The following is an 8,095-nucleotide window of genomic DNA, read 5'->3' on the forward strand; positions in this document are numbered from 1 at the left end:
CCACTAACTCCTGGCTAGTAGAGATCTTTCTACTGCCTCCATAGTTTTGCATTTTCCAGAAGGTATATAGTGGAAATCACACCATATGCAGCCTTTTCGTATTGGTTCCTTTCGCTAACATTTTCTTCTAGTGATACACATTGAAGTCTCCTCCATGTCTTTTCATGGCTTGATAGCTCCTTTCTTTTTAGCACTAAATAATATTCCATTGTTTGGAGGTACCACGGTTTATTTATTCATTCACCTACTGAAAGACATCTTGGTTACCCCAAGTTTTGACAATTATAAATAAAGCTGCTATAAATATCCATGTGCAGACTTTTTTGTGGACATGTTTTCAATTCATTTGAGTAAATACCAAGGAGCACAATTGCTGGATTATATGGTAAGTGTATGTTTAGTCTTGTAAGAAACTGTCTTCCAAAACGGTTGTACCATTTTACATTCCTAAGAGCAATGAATGACAGTTCCTGTTGCTCCACATCCTGACCAGCAATTTAGCATTGTCAGAGATTTGGGTTTTGACCATTTTAGTAGATATGCAGTAATATCTCATTGTTGTTTTAATTTGTAATTCATCTGCAATTCAACTAAAGCACTTTTTACATACATTCATTAACCAAGTGATACCTTTGAATGAAAAATTAACTCTGGAAATAGGATGACCTAAAAAGCAAAATGGACACATTTTGAAATAAACCATCCTCCCATCAGGAATAAAGACACTGTTAAAATATCCCAAAGAACATGTCATATACATATCCTGGTGAGCTTTTGTTCAATACCACCCAGATCAGTGTTTTTCAAATGTTTTGATCATCACCTGCAATAAGGAAAGCATTTTACTTTTTGGATGAATACATACATATATTTCGGGTACACACATACATACCACACACACAACTGAAACAAAAGTTTCAGAAATCAATATTTATTCTTCCTGTACATGCTACACTCAGTTTTACAGTTCAATTCTAAGCCAAGTTAATAAATACCTATTTATTCTATTTTATTTTTTATAAAAAGTAGTGATTATTACCATCCAAGTCAATTTCATGACTCATTAATAATGGTTTGCCATCCAAATTTAAAAATAATCAAATCCAAAGAATATCTTTGCATGTATAAATTAATAATTCATAGGGAACTTATCTTTAAGGTTGATTATGAGAATAGAGTAATCAAAGCACTTGGGGCTAAACTTTCAAACAGCTCTTGATCAAAATTTCCCATTTGAACAATTAAGACATGAAGCCAAAGCTCAGGATGTAATTAGTTTTAAATTATTTATTTTTATTTTAAACGGTGATGGAGATGTCTGCCCATAGTCTTCTATATCCACATCTTCACCAGACTTAAAAAGAAAAATCCATCCTTACTACTTTATCATTTTAATACTATTACCATATTCATATGTTAAACTTAACTTCAAAGTCTCTAAAAACAAGTTCCCATCTGGAACTTCCTGTTTTTACTGTTTTCTTAAAAGGAACATGTATTTTCTTCTTTCTACCCCCATTCTTTGTCAAATTGCTTATTTCTTTTCCTTCCTTTTTTTTTTTGTTTCTTTCTCCTTCCTTTCCCATTTCTCTGCCTTCTTTCTTTCCTTCCATCCTCTCCTTTTCCTTTTTCCCTTCTGCTTTCTTCTTTGTCTTTCTTTTCTCCTTCTCTGGCTCTCTGTACCTCTTCTCTCTCTCTTCCTCCCTTCTTTCCCCCTCTCTCTCCATGTCCATACCTTGCCTACAGTGTCCGTGACTAGTATTTTTCTTTCAATTCACTTATAAAATATTCATTCTCTTTTAAAGACTATTTATTTATTTATTTATTTATTTATTTATTTATTTATATTTAGAGAAAGACACAGAGAGAGAGCACGCACATGCAAGTGGGGGGGGATGGTTGGGGGGGGGGAAGAAACCCAAGCAAGCTCCATGCCCAGTGGGAAGCCTGATGTGGGGCTTGATCACATGACCCTGAGATCATGACCTGAGCAGAAAACAAGAGTCAGGTGCTTAACCCACTGAGCCACCCAGGCACCCACATTCTCTTTTAAATGTCTCTTTATCATTCAAGTATACTTTTGACTTACATTCCCATATCCAGAATTGCACGTGAAGGTCTGTTCCCGTGTTTACACTGTTGGAGAGGACATTAGAAATCTACCTAACTTAAAGTTTGTGTGAGAGTGTGTGTGAAACATAACCTGAATTCTCAGATTAGAGAATGAAAATATATATATATAATATATTATATATATATGTATATGTATATATACATATATATATAATATATATATCAGAGAATGTTACCAATTTATTTCCTGAAGTTCAGTTTGACAAGAAGAAAGAAAAGCAAGCATAGAGCAATAAGAGAAAAGAGGTCCCAACTGCAAAGAAAAGAAGTGAGGGCACTATTTCATTTGGGTCTAGCTCTGAGGAGTCATATATTCCTTTTATGAAGCCTAGCACCCTTATCTGAAACAACCACCACAGGGGTAACAACAGCAACACCTAAGAGCAAAGAACAGAGAGGGGATTACAAACTGACCACATTTTATTACAAGGTAACTCTACAGGAGCCAGTTTCCTTTGTGTGTCTCCCTGGAAAACCTTTGTAGCCCAACTTGAACCAAGGCTCCTGGTTTCCTAGAACCTAACAATTTCTGAAATAGATTCCAGCAGGATCCCTGCTTTCTATTTCAAGTACAATCTCTGTCTACTCTGGTTTCACTGTGAGGTAGAAGAGACAACATTTGGCTTGTAGTGATAACATTACCTCCAAATTGGAATAAGTCATTTAACCTTCCTCTTCTGTAAATTATTCAATATATCACCTCATCTAACTAACACTTGGGGAAGTTGGAAGGTTAAGAGGCAAATATGAAATGCTTTTAAAAAGTTAACACAGCTTGGGGCACCTGGGTGACTTAGTCGATTAAGAGTCCAACTCTTGGTTTCAGCTCAGGTCATGATCTCAGAGTGGTGAGATTGAGCCCCAGGTCAGCCTCCATGCTGGGCATGGAGTCTGCTTAAAATTCTCTCTCTCCCTCTCTCTCTGTCCGTCCTCTCTCCCTCCCTCCCTCTCTCTCTCAAATAAATAAATCTTTAAAAAGTTAACAGCTTTATAAATACACAATTTTATAAACTGATGAAAATACTCATTCTGGAAATATAATCATATTCTACCTCCACAGTGTGTTACCCAGCAACAAACTGGGTATGTAAAAACTTAGAAACTTGAAATATTTCATATGTGAGATCAAAACCTCCACGTTTTCTGCCTACCACCTGTATCCTACAACACCCACAGAAGAGATCACTTAGAAAGGAAGAGAAAACATTATCATTTTAAATTAATTTAGCACCACAAAGGTGCTAAGTGCTGTTCAGAATAATATATTCAAAATAACACATGGAAATAATAAAATCCTCTCTTGCTCATTCCTCCCTGAGGCAAAAGTTTGATTTGTTTTTTCTCTTCCTTAGAGTCTGTGCGCCCTGTTGTTTACCAGGTATTTGCAGTGTGTGATGTGCAGACAACTTTTTTCCATCTTTCAAAATTATAAAACATTGACAACGAAACATTATTTTTTATTTTTTATTTATTTGAGAGAGAGAGAGCAAGCACAAGCAGGGATTGCCACAGAGGGAGAGGAAGAAGCAGGTTCCCCACCCAGCAGGGAGCCCGATGCAGGGCTGGATCCCAAGACCCTGGGATCATGACCCAAGCCGAAGTTAGATGCTTAACCGACTGAGCCACCCAGGCACCCCCAAAACATTTTTTTAAGATTTTTTGATTTATCCTTTTGACAGAGAGAGAGATAGCAAGAGCAGGAGCACAAGCAGGGGGAGTGGGAGAGGGAGAAGCAGGCTTCCCGCCGAGCAGGGAGCCCAATGCGGGGCTCGATCCCAGGATGCCAGGATCATAATCTGAGCCGAAGGCAGATGCTTAACAACTGAGCCACCCAGGCGCCCCCAAAACATTTTTTAAGGTGATTTTATTTCCCCTTCTGGTGTCAGGGATGTGATGCTGTTTTGCTGGTCAACTGGAGACAAGCTAAAATAGCTCACCAAAGGGAGAGGAAATCTAGGACTGAGGAAGTGGATTCTGAGGCAGCGAAAACCTCTCTATAAGACAAACACCTGGGGCCAGCGGGGGACAGATAATTGGATCCATCATAGCTGTATCAGTTACAACACACCTTCTTTGGTGTGTTGTAATCACATCACAGAAGTAGTGACACTTCCCCAAGTCCAATCAAGTCTCTGGTTTAACTTTTAGATTCCAAAACTTAAATCAAAGTTATTAACCAATAAACAAACCAAATATATAAGAAGAAAAGGCTCTGAATTCAGTCCTGCAGTAGAACCTTGGAAATCAGTCTTAAGATGCAGCACATATTACTTATAAAGGAGGTTATTGGCTGGAGTATACATGTTACATTTGTACACTATATACAAGGACATATAGAAATCACTCATTTCTCCTGCCCACCTTTCCCCCCAAATACAAATCTACAAAATCAGTTTGAAAAATAACACCTAGAAACTACCTTTAAAGAATACAAGTTCCTCCTGAACCAAAAATATGGATTTCCTTCCTTTTCTCAACCTCCTAATCCTTGCCCTATTCCCCAGTTTCCCAACATGGTGTCAAAAAGAGACCAGATTTATCTCCAAGAGACTTTAATGAACTCCAACAAAAAGCAGTACCTTACCAAGGCACTTAGAGCTCCCCTGACATATATAATTTTTAGCTTAAAAATATATCTTTACATTTTTCCACACAAGAGAAATATTTTTAGATAGGAGCCTTAAGCAGCCACATGCATCATGAACATCTATGCCCTTCTTTCCCCGTGAATGAAATACCAGCTCCAATCAGCCATTCTATTCTCAACACCTCAGAAAACTTATCTGTAAATGTAATGAGTTACATTAAAAGGGACATGTCAAGCTGTACCTTGACAATGAAATTTTGGATGCATCACCTCTGGAATTGTACCAAACAGATATCTACTCGTGTTTACCTGGCTTTATTTTCTTGATCATGAATGTGTGTGTGTGTATGTGTGTGTGTGTATAATATTTTTATTTTGAGGATAATTGCTACAAGAATCCCTGATGCCTTCTTCTCATTGGAAGTCTTCATTGTAGTTACATATTGTGTACAAGAGTGATGGGAAGATGGGGTTAGAGGAATAGGAAATAAAATTCCAGTCCTAAGTTGTTGCTTTGCAACTGGCTTCTTAGGCACCAAAGGTTTGGGTGTTCTGTCAAGCATGGGTTGTTTGCTGCCAGTCTCCAATAGCTTTTACAGTGGTGATTTCATATTGTGGACTTCTCTGTTGACAGGTACATGCTGCTATTAGACATTGTGTCTGAGGGTTGTTGTTTTGTTTTTTTTTTTTTCCTGCAGAAAAGTAAAGAAAGTACATCAGGAGCACACACAGCTCCTGTACCAAAACAACAACACTTTGGATAATGATACTTGTCATTGGTTTAAAGTAACAACGAGTAATTCAGTTCCTCTTATGTTTATATAAAATTTCTCCTATAATGGACTATTTCCCTGTCCAAGTTCATTTAACTTAACAAAATGTAGTTACTTCCAACTGGCAGATCTCGAAAACAGCCCCACAACTAGTCAAACAAAAACAGTGACGTTCACAGGAAGGTGGGGGTTATGTTTATAGACACATATAAATGTACAGGTACATGTTAATATTTAACTTATTTCTGATGCATGGTGTCAAATAACAAAGGTGGCTATAATTTCAGGTTATGATTTCACCCATTCTGCATGTCCCATTCTCTTGTTTAACTCGTAAAGGTCAATTCAAGGCAGCTGAAGTGTTTCCTCAGCATTAACAGAGCCCTGCGTGAAGGACTTAGGCCATGGGGCAGGATGTGCGAAGCCCCCAAAGCCAGGTGGAGCTCATTCTAAGAGGACCACAGCACATCAAACAGTGGCAGATTTCCCTCATATTTATGAAAGGTCTCCCTGCTCCTGAAGAAAAAAAGGAAACAATTGTTTGCCTCCCCCTCCTTCCTGTTTTCCTGTTAGGTCTTTGAGTCGATTTTCCTAGGGATATATTTTGGTGAAGAGCTCCTGTTCTGCTGCTTTGACTACATCTTTGACTTGTCCTTACAAAACAGCATCTCTGAACTTTAGGATGTTTCCTTTTCTTTGTAAAGCCCCATGACTTCCTCTCTTTCCTATAGATAAAAATAATAGAATATTAGATGTGAAGAGGGCTCACAGATCATCTGAGGAGTTTCACTTCTTTATTTTGCAAATGAGGAAACTGAGTTGGAGACAAGGAATTGATGAGCTTCCTTGAGTCACAGAGTCAGTTCCTGCCAGTATAACAAGAATGACAGTGGGGTCTCCTGACTCCAAAGTCTGGATTGGATTTTCTGAATGCTGCTTCTGGGGTGGGGGCCCCACATAGATCAATCACACAATTACTTTGTTTCTCTGGTTCTTTCATGATTTTTTAAGGGCAAACCCATCTTTTACTTTGATATCATATGTATCTTGAACAGGGATATATATACCCAGCAGATATTTTCTAAAAAGTGTCTATTATCCTCTGTGTTTTTCATTAATATTTTTTCAGATGATGAAAAAACAATTCAAGGAAAGTAGAAAATCTGTCCTCCGTAAAGTAACCCCCGCTCCAAGCCCTGACACTGTGAACTTATGGCTGGTCTTTCTAGCTTCTTTGCTTGCCCTCTGAGCTAGATATCCTTTTTCTCCACTTAACTCCGAGTATAAAATTTCAGCATCACATTGGCAGAGATGGAGGCATGAAGAACAAACAGCGTTCTCTACACTGCAGGCAACTCTGTGTGACCATCGCGAGTGTGGCAAGACAATGCCTCTTTACTCTCTAGAACACACAACCGCTGCAGTTTTATAAACATCTGTAGGACCACGGGGTGTTGCTTTTCCTCCATTTACCAATGTTTGATGCAACTGCAAAGCACTTCTAATCCTGCTGCTTTTGTGTGAAACTGTGCAGAAAGATTGCCTGGTATGTGTGGAATATAAGACAGATTTTTTTTTAATACAGCATGGCAGTCAGAAGCGCTCATTTTGTTTAGTCTGTGTGGCATTTGGGGGGACATTCCCATCAGGGAGACTGTTTAAGTGTAGATTATAATGCAGTATATTTCCTCGAATTAGGAGCAAATGTTCATCCTATAAAACCATAGGGTAAAGAACACTAGAGGCGGGCGCCTGGGTGGCTCAGTTGGTTAAGCGACTGCCTTCAGCTCAGGTCATGATCCCAGGGTCCTGGGATCGAGTCCCGCATCGGGCTCCCTGCTCTGCGGGGAGCCTGCTTCTCCCTCTCCCACTCCCCTGCTTGTGTTCCCTCTCTCGCTGTGTCTCTCTCTGTCAAATAAATAAATCTTAAAAAAAAAAAAAAAGAACGCTAGAGGCTTACTTTAAAGGATTTTATTTAAGATACATAAACTGGGAAAAATACTATGTAAATAATCAGAGTGTAAGTGCAATTATTTTATTAACATGACAGAAGATATTTTCCTAGGCAAATATTTCCATAAAAGCTAAAGGAGTATTTGAGAATTATGACAACTTTAAAATCCCCATATAGTTAGAATATTTTATTTTCTGTACTTTTGTTCAAACACCAATTTTTTTTTCTTTTCCCTTTTAAGAAATCCCAGTTATTACGAACTAAGAGATGCAAGGGCACTTAATGACAAACATTTTAACTTCAAAGCCAAAAAGCAGACCAAAATAGAAAATAAATTGGGTTTCACTGAATCATTTCACCCACTAATATAAGCTCTGCTGAGGATGCGTCAGGACCTGGCTTGATAAAGGAAAACTTTGAAATAATCAATGTGACTGACACTCAAGGGTAAGAAACCCTTCATTTTTGATATAATTGAGAATTTTTTGATTGTCGAAAGAACACACTTCATGCATTTCTAAAAATAACACGTAATACCTTAACGTAACATCCCAGAAATTTATTTCATTTTTATATGCTGTATGTGTTATTAATTATATTATTAATATTAAAATTGCAATAAAACACTAATCAAGGCTCCATTCCCAA

Source organism: Neomonachus schauinslandi, chromosome 9 (assembly GCF_002201575.2).
Source record: "Neomonachus schauinslandi chromosome 9, ASM220157v2, whole genome shotgun sequence".
In the NCBI taxonomy this organism is placed as follows: domain Eukaryota; kingdom Metazoa; phylum Chordata; class Mammalia; order Carnivora; family Phocidae; genus Neomonachus; species Neomonachus schauinslandi.